This window comes from Tasmannia lanceolata, unplaced genomic scaffold, assembly GCF_043159265.1.
Source record: "Tasmannia lanceolata isolate RefF3 unplaced genomic scaffold, GAP_Taslan_0.1 ptg000008l, whole genome shotgun sequence".
NCBI classification, from domain to species: domain Eukaryota; kingdom Viridiplantae; phylum Streptophyta; class Magnoliopsida; order Canellales; family Winteraceae; genus Tasmannia; species Tasmannia lanceolata.
Genome location: NW_027518685.1, coordinates 25,003,606 through 25,014,874, shown reverse-complemented (window position 1 = coordinate 25,014,874; position 11,269 = coordinate 25,003,606). Strand labels below are relative to the sequence as shown.

The 11,269-nt window shown below is 38.5% G+C and overlaps 1 long non-coding RNA gene across 1 annotated transcript; it reads left to right on the top strand.

Annotated features, from left to right (window-relative positions):
- The first annotated feature begins 1,883 nt into the window (after positions 1-1,883).
- On the top strand, positions 1,884-4,272 carry LOC143883479 (uncharacterized). The gene is made up of 2 exons (XR_013252395.1): positions 1,884-3,314; positions 3,659-4,272. It is a non-coding gene; the product is annotated as an uncharacterized LOC143883479 (long non-coding RNA).
- Positions 4,273-11,269: the final 6,997 nt, after the last annotated feature.

Below are 11,269 nucleotides of genomic sequence, written 5' to 3'. Positions count from 1 at the left end.
GGAAAATTCGGGAGATTTGTTGCGCTCTTAGCGGCGGTGTGAAATTTTAGAAAAGTTGGAAGACTATCTATATCAAATTTGAATAGTGTAAAAACAAACAATAGAAGTTTCAGCTGCCTAAATGACTTGTGGTTCATTGCAGGAAGTTCACAAGAAAAATTGGCTAAGACAATCACTAAGAGCCCAGCATACCACTGCCAAATTTGCTGATTATGTAGTTCACTAGTGTTGAGCATTAGATCTCTTAGGCTTAGTATTTGTCGCTCATATGTGCTAAGCCTTGGTCCTCCCTCTCTTGCATGTTCCGAGTTAGGGTTGGTTTTGTGCCTATTATTGTATCATCTTTCTCTTTATCCAATAAACTGGTAGGGGTCCCCCGCCAAACCCTAGCTTACCCATATAAAAAAAAATAAATAAGAAAAAAATGACTTGTGGGTCACTTCCAGTTTCTATGAATTTTGTTTTATATTATGATCATAGAATGATATGATGCTGCATGGAGATCTTGAAGAGCCTTTTGGAGCTCCGATGGGTAATTTAGGAATGAAAACTCATTTGTGTGTGTTATTGTATCTCAACTGAAATAGGAGAATATATAGAGGGGAAAAAACATAAGAAAAGGTTAAGAGAAACAACAACTAGCATATTAGCATATGAAGATGGTGACGACGATTACCGGCTGCAATGAGTATTGGGATTTATACAATGCACTGTCTTCAAAGGGTGCAAATATCAATTTTGGGGGTCCACTATTTTCACGAAAACATAAAAGGGTATTTGTTAAAAGATAGGTTGGTGAATTACTAAGCCCTCTTCTTTTTATACATTGGTTTGCAAAAGAAGCATGGTAGGGTGTCGATATCAATGTAAAGGTAGTGTAGACATGATATAACAGATAGAAAAGGAGGTGTACTAACTGAAATGACAGGTTGTAGAAAAGAAAACGATGAGAGCATCTAATGGAGGAGTGAAATGAAAAGGATGAGAATTAGGAATTTAGGAGTGCCATTATCAATGTTAGGATGAATAGTTTCCAAAGGACAAAAGTAAGTTGTGGGTGTTGGGACCCTGGTAGAACTCGCCCTAAAAAGCTAGCTGTTAAGGGGAGGGAACGCATTCCCTTATAAACCAATCCACATCGTTATACTTTTCCTATGTGGGACTATTTTGCTTTCAAACCCCCCAACAATCTCCCCCTCCATGTGGAAGCACCATGGACAATCTCGCCCCTTCATGCAGCAGGAACGTGGGAATTACGAGATCTTTCCCGGGGGATTTTTCCGTCCTCAGAAGCATACCAAGGTTACCAAGATCTTCGCCGAGCGATGTTTCCATCCTCGGAGGCTAAACCGAGGTTACCACGTGCCCGACTCTGATACCACTTGTTGGGAATTAGGACTCAAATCAGCCCTCCGCGGTGACAAGTTAACATTCCGAATAAGAAAATGTGTTTCCGGTATTGTGTTTAAATTTTACGCAGCATTTTCGAAGTAAATTTGCAAGAAAAAAATAATAAAGTGCAAGCCAAACCACAAGAAAAGCACACAAGATTTACATGGTTCATCACACGATGTGTGTAACTACGGGAGAAGACTTCAAAAGATTTCATTTTGTGGAAAATAAGTGGGTTACAAGAAGTACTCACCAGATTACAAAAGCCCAAGGTTTCTCCGGATTATACAAGAAATAATCTTTACACCGTCTAAGATCCGAGCACCAATGCTCCCTAGAATAGCCTTGCTTCTTCTTCTTCCTTAAGCAAGATCAAATATCCCTCTCCTTTGTATCCTCTTCTCTTGCCCTCTCACAAGAGAACCAAAAAGAAACCTTTGAAGAACTTTTTCTTTTTCCTAGTCGTGAAGAACTCCCACAGCAATAACAATTTTGTTTTTTTTCTTTATGTGCAGAAGTCGTACAAGATAACCCTATTTGCGTTAAATATGACTTCTCCAAAACCGACTTCAAGAGTCCCGTGTAAATATTATTTCTTATTAGAAAGAAACCCAAAAAGAGTTAAATACAGCAACGTATCTGCCTTGCAAAATTCAAGGCAACACAACATTCTCCACCTTGGCTGGAATTTGGTTCATCCATCACTTGTAAAAATCCTTCATAACAAAGTCTTCTCCACCACACCCCGAAGGGTGCTAGCTCGACCCAATTTGTCGAACATTAATTAAGTCCAAGCAATGCTTGAATTTCTCCTTCATCACAAGCTTAGTCAACATATCCACAGCATTGTTAGAGCGGGGGTGGTAGTAAAAATTGGAGAAGAGAGTTCTGCTCCATGGACAATTACTGGAGAGGCCGTCCATGTAGGGGATCGTCCCATAAGTTACTAGCGATTGTTCTCTGATACATCCTTTCAAGCAAAAGTGAAGGGTCTGTTGGCTGCTGATGTAGAGAACCATGTGGGCAAGCTTTGGTGGGTTTGAGTTTTCTATTTGCAGTCGCAGTTGGTGGTGGGGATCGTGATGGGAGAGAACTGTGTTATATGAGTTGTATTCAGGCCAACTTAGGATCGATGAAGCTCTGATACAATATAGAATTTTGGGATTTGAGTAATCTGGATGATCTCCATTTACGAGTAAAAGGTATTTAAATAAGCACTGACAGATAAAATAAATGATAAGAGAAGGATAGGATTTGAAATGGTTATCCTAATCTAATCCTTATCTATACCAATTCCCTTTTCTACTCTAACTTTCTCTCTTCTCATCTAATACATCCAACAGATCATATGAAATCTGATATTCTCTAACAAAGTAAAATCCAACAAATAAATGGTTTGGATTATCCAACAACCATTTGGGCCCATTTCAATTTTGTTTTAAAAAAATATGTGCAAAAACATGCAGAGACAATATATTACCTGGATTACATTTTATATGAAGAAATCATAGCTAAAGATGGAAATAATTATACCAAAAATTTGTGAAAAATCGTTATACAATGATTGAAATGAATCATGGCAGAATCTGTAGTCAAAGATAGAAATGAATCATGGTTAATCTTTGCAAATTTTTTTGTCAAAGATGAAATGAGTCATGGCAGAAATCTTGGTCAATTTCTGCCAAGATAAGGTTTAGATCTCACCGTTGGATCATCTTGGTAGTAGATTAGATATGTTAACATCTAAAGGATTCAACACCATCGTGCACTATAAAATTGGCTCAATGCCAGCACACTCTTCACTCCCAATCAGTAAGTTGTTTGCAAGAGCCATTGACACTGAAAAATGGCTCCATTTGATTTGATGAAGCGACTCTCCTTGGCCCTTATGCTCATACTTTTCATCACATCTTCCGTATCAGGTAAACACCTCTCTCTCTCTCTCTCTCTTAGCCACTCTTGTTTTGGATTTTGAGATTTTGAGATTTTGAGAACCAATTGTGAGGCCAAAACTGATTACTGGACTCAAAAGTAAACATAAATTTTAGTCAAATAATCAGTTTGGAACTCAAATCAGTTCTCAAAATCCAAAACAAACAAGCCTTTTTTGTTTTCTTTAGAAATTTAATTTTCAACAAATAAGGCTTTAGTATTAAAATAATCGTAATTACAAATAAGAAATCAATTTCGGTGGCTCCAAAGAAGACCAAAACTTTTCTTTCTCTGTTATATCTAACAAGTCTAAGTTTCGTCTTTCCCTAAACAGTGCATGCTTCAGATGAAAAAATTCCAGTCCCCGCCACCGAATTCTGCCTTAATGGTGTTTGCAAGACGGATTTGAATTGCTTCAAGAGATGCAGCAAAGTTGGTGCCACAGGAGGATATTGCACAAGAATAGCCATGATACCGAACCAGTGTTGCTGTTACTAACATGCCCAAAGCTTCTTTTCTATGTTACTATTCCTATATTTTACTATGAGCTAGCATCAAGCGGTTACATAGCCGCTTGAATGTACTTAAGTTGTTATTGGCTTCTCACCTTATGTTGCAAAATAATGTGTATGGATGCATCAATTGTTTGTAGATAGACTTCTATCTCATGTGCAAGTGATGTGTACGTCCATATATCGGCTTGCATACGCATCGGGGTAGGATATTTGGAGATGCATGCTTATCTGGGTAGGAAGTGATAAAGATGAGTTGTTGGATTTCTTTTGTAAAGAAAAATAAAGTGGAACTTATCTGCCACTTGTAGGTGTAGGATTTAGATTTCAGTTATAAATAGGCATTAGGAAAAGTAGCCGTGTGGATATGATGAGCATATTTTATTGTATTTAAAGCTTAGATGTTAATGGAAATGGCATGCAAATTTTTATCTCAGAAATTGTGTTTGCGCACAAAAGAGGACGACCCTTCCCTCGAAGTGGGTCAAGAGGCCGATCTTCCCTCTGAAGATCAGTTTTTTTTTTTTTCACAACAAAAAATCTATAGACTATATGTTTGACTGTGAATCATGTATTTCTGCTTGATGAGAAAAATGAAGAGTTGCTTATTGTGATACCCGGCCCCAAAGTGGGAAGTTCTTGGGGTGTCTTTATCAAATATTGGGGATAAATTTTAGAACTTGCATGGGGGCCAGTTATCAAAATGGTCTTAGATGTAAATTGGATTCTCTATACAAGTTTCCAAGATTTACGAATCTATCTTGGGCATCTTTCCTTAGAAAGAGGGGCTACCTAACTAGTATTATTCAGAGAGAAAAGTTTTAGGGGCTGTTTTGATTTTGAAAAATCTTTCTAAATCATATTCCAAGAGCTCTCCCATTTGAACAATTCTAAATTAACTAAGTTGCCAAAACCATTCACATGATCTTGTTCGAGAAACTTATCTCTATTAGAATTAGGGCTCTTATTCTAAGGGCTTTATGGAAATAATTATGGTGGGACCCACCATTGACTAAATGTTTAGTGAAGTTAGACATCAAGGCTTTAGACTTCTTCTAACAGTTAGATTTTAGTGTTTTTGATTTACTAAATGAGAGTTTCCATTTACAGTGAGATCTCATTTATTTTCCAATGGCAAAGTTATGCCCATCGATGGAGGGTTTCTAATGTTAATTGAAGTTTGCACAAATTTTGTATTTAAGATTCTGTTACAATTATTTCAAGGGATGGTTTTGTCTGTTAATTTTTAAAGTGTATTTTTTGGTTTGCTTTATTTTATTTTTATTTTGAGAGATGTAGTGAGGGCAAATATGTATTTTTGTGTCCTTGGGCATGTTGGTCATTTTCCCTAGCTTGCACATGTGTGAGCCACACATGTTTGCTCCATCTTTTCCCACTACCTCTTATTTCAAATTCAAACTTTACTTGGAACTCCAAACCCACCACTTCCCTAAGCATTATAGACTCCACTTTCCCATACCTACTACCACTTACCTAAGCTATTTTCTCTTTACTTTCTATTTACTAAGCCTATTCTCATTTTACTTCATTTTGGTAGAGATTCTCCACTATCTACCTAGACCTCCATTGAAGCTTCATTGAAGCTCTCTTGTGTGCAAGCTTTCCTCTTGAAGCTTTCTTTTTTTTATTGTTCTTTATCTTGTAGTGTTGTTCTTTCTATCATATATTGAAGTACATCTCTTTTGGGCATTGTTCTTCTTCTAATTTGGTTGTTCATCTTGGGTTAGTGTAAACTTTGGTTTCACTATTTAAGAAGAGGATTTTCCTGTATTGTGAAATCCATCTTTCTCTGTACGATATCAAAGGCGGGCTGTTTTGGTAAGAGTACTTTAAATAAGATAGGAAAATAAGGTGCATTGGAATTGTAAATCTACGCATTGTTTGAGAAAAAAGACTCAAAAGCCATGTAAAACTCTTAATCCCTATATAAATTTTTTGTAGATTTACATTTTCAATGCACCCCGGGGGAACTCATTAACAAAGCCCTTCCATATGTGATGACCGTTCAACTTTCACCATAGGGCTAGGTTCAATGAAGATGGCTTTTATTAATATTGGTTGGATCCTTGGATGCACATCCTTTGGGAGTGTCGAACTTGGACATGGGTTAGAGAAAGTTTGGAGGAGGCTAAAGTTTAGCTCTAATAGGATATCTTAATTAGAAGGTCTCCATTTTGGAGGTCATTACAATAAGCCTTTTGCGTTTAGTTTGATTGCCAATGCAAATGAGATGACATCCCCCTTTCCATCTCCACCACTCTGCTAGAACTTTGTATTTTTGGATAGTTGTGAGACATTTTATATACAAGATTGTAATTCGGTTTTCTTCTTAATGAACTGGTATACCAAACCCCAGCCCCGTCATCGGAAAAAAAAAAAACCTGTGTCAGGCTGATCGGGTTTCCGTAACTCCACCCTGCCTGAGAGGCTGAGATATTATCTAGGATTGGGGCGGGTCGAGTTTTCTACCTACCGTATCTAAATTTAAGTCATCAAGTGCATGAATTTGGAGGAAATTATTTTCTCACATCACAAACACCTTTAAAAAAGCAATTATATCAATATACTGAAAAATAATTTATCATGCTATTCAAGAGATATTTAAAAAAGTCCATAGTGCACCTATAAGAGTCAGCCCGTGTTTCAGATTTCGAATTTTTTAAAGCCTGATCAGAGATTGGGGCAGGTGTTTCAAACTGAAACTCGACTTAACACAAGACCCATGATTTCTAAACACAGCCCAGTTTATTTTTGGGCCGGGTCGATGCATACCCAGGTTGCAATCTTATTATATTGGACACCCTCTCTCTCACACAGTACACATTTTCCTTTTTTAAACTACTAAAATACTGTTAAATAAGATCTCATCGTTGGATTGTGTCTAGTTCTCACCGTTGGATCATCTTATTATTTTAGGCTAGTCGGTTAGTAGGGGTATCCTACATAGATTAAGAAACTAGGTTGGATTAGTATTCCTAATCTATCTAGGTTACCTCTACTAACCAACTTGCTTTATATAATAAGATGATCCAACGGTAAGATCTTACATATTCTAAAAAATACATGCAAGCAAAGAGTATTAGTAGGTGTCACCGTGGATGGTCTAACCATTATGGGTGGGACGTCCCATAAAAATTGGATGATCGTAGCCCTTCGATAATTCACATGCAAGTAGCTGGTGGTACCATAGAAAGAAAAGGTCCACTGGTGTGTTTGGATTGCCGGAATCAAGTGCTGGAATTGGGATCTGATTCCAATTCCCTCCAAATATTCCACTGTTTAATTAGTTTAATAAAGAACGAAATCAAGGTGGCAGAATTCACACCAAATCCTAATTAGAAAGGGAAAATGCCGGAATCTATTTCCCACCCCAAGAGTGTTGGTTAGGGATGTGGGGGAATTTTGGATTATACCTTTTCAAGATGAATTTGATGATGTAGCAGCAGCAATATATATAGCTTGAAGGTCATATAGCTTATATGAGCTTGAGGGCCCAAGCACATGGGTTCTACATTTTTTGTGGTGATCCAAACCATTCATTTGCAAGGCCCTATCATAGATAGGGTGTGTACCAAAAATCAGCTCCATTGGATCATCCTAACCCCTCCAAAAGCGGAGGGGAAAATGGGCAGATTTGTGGCAAACGGTGTTTGTTCATTTTGCCCTTCACTTTTGGATGGGTTAGGATGATCCTATGGAGCTGATTTTTTGTACACACCCTATCGATGTAAGGGCCTTTCAAATGAATGCTTTGGATCATCCTAACAATATGGGCCCACATGTGTTTGGGCCCTCAAGCTCATATAAGCTATATGAGCTTCAAGCTCACAATCATTTTCCTATATATATATATATATATGAGGGCAGTGTTCCTGCGCAGCTGCTCAGTTAGCTTAACTGAGCAGCTGCCCCAAAAACTCATGTGGCCACATTTTGGGTGGGATCCAAAGCATTCATTTGATGGGCCCTTTCATGGGTAGGGTGTCCACAAAAAATCAGCTTCATTGGATCACCTTAGGGTGTCCATTTGTGGGGCAAAAAATGGACAAATTTGTGGACAAACAGTATCTGTCCATTTTTGGCCCCACAAATGGACACCCATTGGTGATCCAATGGAGCTGATTTTTGGTACACACCCAATCCATGGAAGGGCCCATCAAATGAATGCTTTGAATCACCCAAAAAATATGGGGCCACATGAGTTTTTTGGGGCAGCTGCTCAGTTAAGCTAACTGAGCAGCTGCGCAGGAATACTTTGCTCTCTCTCTCTCTCTCTCTCTCTCTATATATATATATATATATATATATATATATATATATATATATATATATATATATATATATATATAGAGAGAGAGAGAGAGAGAGAGAGAGAGAGAGAGAGAGAGAACTGTTGGTGAGCTTAAGCGCACCATTTTTGGTGCGCTTAAGTTGTTATAATGCCTCCCATTGGTGCGCTTAAGCGGGACCCAAACATTTAAACGAATGAGAGGCGTTATAACAACTTAAGCGGACCAAAAAAATGGTGAGCTTAAGCGCACCAACAGTTTTCTCATATATATATGTATGAATTTGAAATCTGTGCAAATATGATATGTAGAAACAAATAGAAATGAAAAAAACAGTGAAGGAAACTTATCAGTGAGTCGAGGCACAAATCTAGATTCGCTGTCCTTGATACAAGTATTGCCCCTACATACGACGAATCGTGGTGCAGATTGGTTTCTTGGTGTATGTCTGCAGGATGCAACAACTACGCTCCAGGGGGTGTGCACTCACGCTACCCAGATGCCTTGCGAACACGCTTATGCAACCTTTATCAGAGATTAAAATGACCCATAACTTGGAAAAAACAGAAAGAACCAGTACACGAAAGAAGATAAAACTCAAAGAGAATATCTTTCTGTTCATATCTTCTCTCATACCAAAACAAAGCCTAAATAGACTTTCAACAGTCACGTCCTCAATTAAGGGACAGGTTTTGGAGACGTTTCCCAACGGGCAAAAAGATAACTCCGCACTTATTGGGCGGTTACACAACCAAAAGTCACAACTGTGCAAAAAACATTAGGAACGGCGCAAGTATTCGTCCAATACCGGCACCGTTATTCATCAATAACGGCAACGTTATCCGCTAATAATGACAGTTATTTGCCCAATACCGGCGCTGTTATTCGTTAATAACGGCGACAATATTAGCAAATAACGGCGAAGGTAATCAAGAAAAAACTGAGGCCAAAAGATAAAATAAAGGAAAAAATGGTTCGACCCACGCGCGGCCGGACAGGGCAGCGCGCGTGTGTTATAGCCAAAAGCCCACCCGGTCCACTTGGCCACTCATGCGCGTAGGCCTTCCCATTTCCTCTTCTCGTTCCCATGACCCTTTCCTCAAACTTCCAATGTGGGACTAAATGTTTCCACACAACACAAGAGAAATTAGGGAAACTCAAAAGCTCTGACGATACCACGCTTAAAAGTACACACAAAAGAGGACATGAAATGTTAAATTTCTTATTTTGAATTAAAAAAAGACTTTCTCTTCTCAAAACAAGGAAAAGTCAACAAAGAGGTGGTATTATGATTCCACCACAGTTGAAGTACAATTTTTATTAGATTTTTTTTCTCATTCTGTTTAGGGGAGAACTGGGATAAGAATTGGAATATGATGTCGACTTCCATCCCTAATTCCAGCAATCCAAACACATGCCTTATGTCTATTTTACACTCCTTGGCTGTTGATAGTTTTTAGAACAATTTATGAAGTCTTAACAGCTAATTAAAAAGTTTTTAGACCAATTTAGTGCGCATATACCCTTCCATTGCAGTTTCCAATGGAAGTGCTTAATAGTAAAAACAAGGAGTGGAAAGTACCAAAGCAATGGAGTTTAATAATCACCTTCCCTTCCACAAAACCCAAAATAACAAATTCCCATGACGACAGAAAATCCCGTTCCCATGAGAAGAATGTTACAAATTAAGGAAAAGCCGGGGGCACCCTCGCCTTAATGGCTATCTTTTAAGTGTGAGTTCTACCCGGGTCCCAACAAGTAGTATAAGAGCTGATGCGTGGTATCTCTTGTGAGCCCTCAAGGATGCTGAAAATCCCTCGGGGAGGATCTCGGTAATCCCTGTGTACCCTCGAGGTTGGGGGAAAAATCCTTCAGAGAAGATCTTGTGGTTCCCACATTGGCGCCACATGGACGAGGAGATTATACACGTTGCCTTTACGTGGAGGGGGAGATTGGGGTTCCACGCAAAAGCAAAGACTATACACGTTGCCGCCACATGGATGGGCTTATAAGGACTTGGGCACCCTCTCCTTTAACGGCTAGCTTTGAAGGGTAAGTTTACTCGGGTCCCTTTGGTAGGTAAGCAGGGATAATCTTCAGCCTTAAGGTTGAGAAACCAAGCCTCAATCATTAAGCTACAGGCCTAAAATGGTGAAAAATCGAAGAGATCGCAAGGCTACAAACACTAGCTTTATGCGAAAAATATGCATGCATATCCTCAGAGAAAAGATGTTATGTGATTTGTCACAGCAGCACTCTTTATTCCATGCTTTTAGTTCTTTTGATAAGAAAAGGAATGGCCTTGATGACAAAGAAAAAAGACAGGGTCGTGGCCCAAAGAAAATGCTATGGCTCACTGGTGTTTGTGTTAGAGATAGTGACGCCATGTCATTACCCGTCCCAACAAAGAGATTCTCTTGATATTTTCTTTCCTGTAGATGCAGGCCTAATGTACATCTTGATTCTTTGTTTTCAGTTATCTTAGATTTGTTGATCAAAATGGGTAGGAGATAGAGAATATTTTGGTGGACATATAAAAGAAAATGAGCTTCAAGGTGCGTTACTAAGTCACATAAGACAATATTTGCCCCATCAATTGACGAATTTATGTGCACCAAATATTTGTGAATTTGCTTCCAAGATACAATAAAGCCCAATAGACAGAATCTGCTGATCTATGCTTACGTCGTGCACGAACGGAAACAAACCCGAAAAAACTTTGGATTTGGCAATTCTGTGAGACATTCATAATAAGAAGAGGGAAAATAAAAGATAAACAAAAAAGTGAGTTCAAAAAATCTTTCCAAAGTTGGTAGTCACCACACAATTCTTGAATTATACTGTTAATTTTGGATTTCTGGTAGACCTCCTAATCAATGCGGTCTAGTATCTGATCGTTATCTCGCACTCAATCTCGATTCTATGGTCCAGATTGACTGTTTTCTAGTGTAAAATCCCGGCCCACCCCATAATGATTACTTGACTGCTAGATTGTGATCGGTCGGCAACTTGTGGTCTTGATCACGCTGGATTGAGTTCTGATCGTTCATATGCATAATGTATTTGCAATACCAGTAGCCTATCTATATATATATATATATATATATTAGATGGCGACTACTA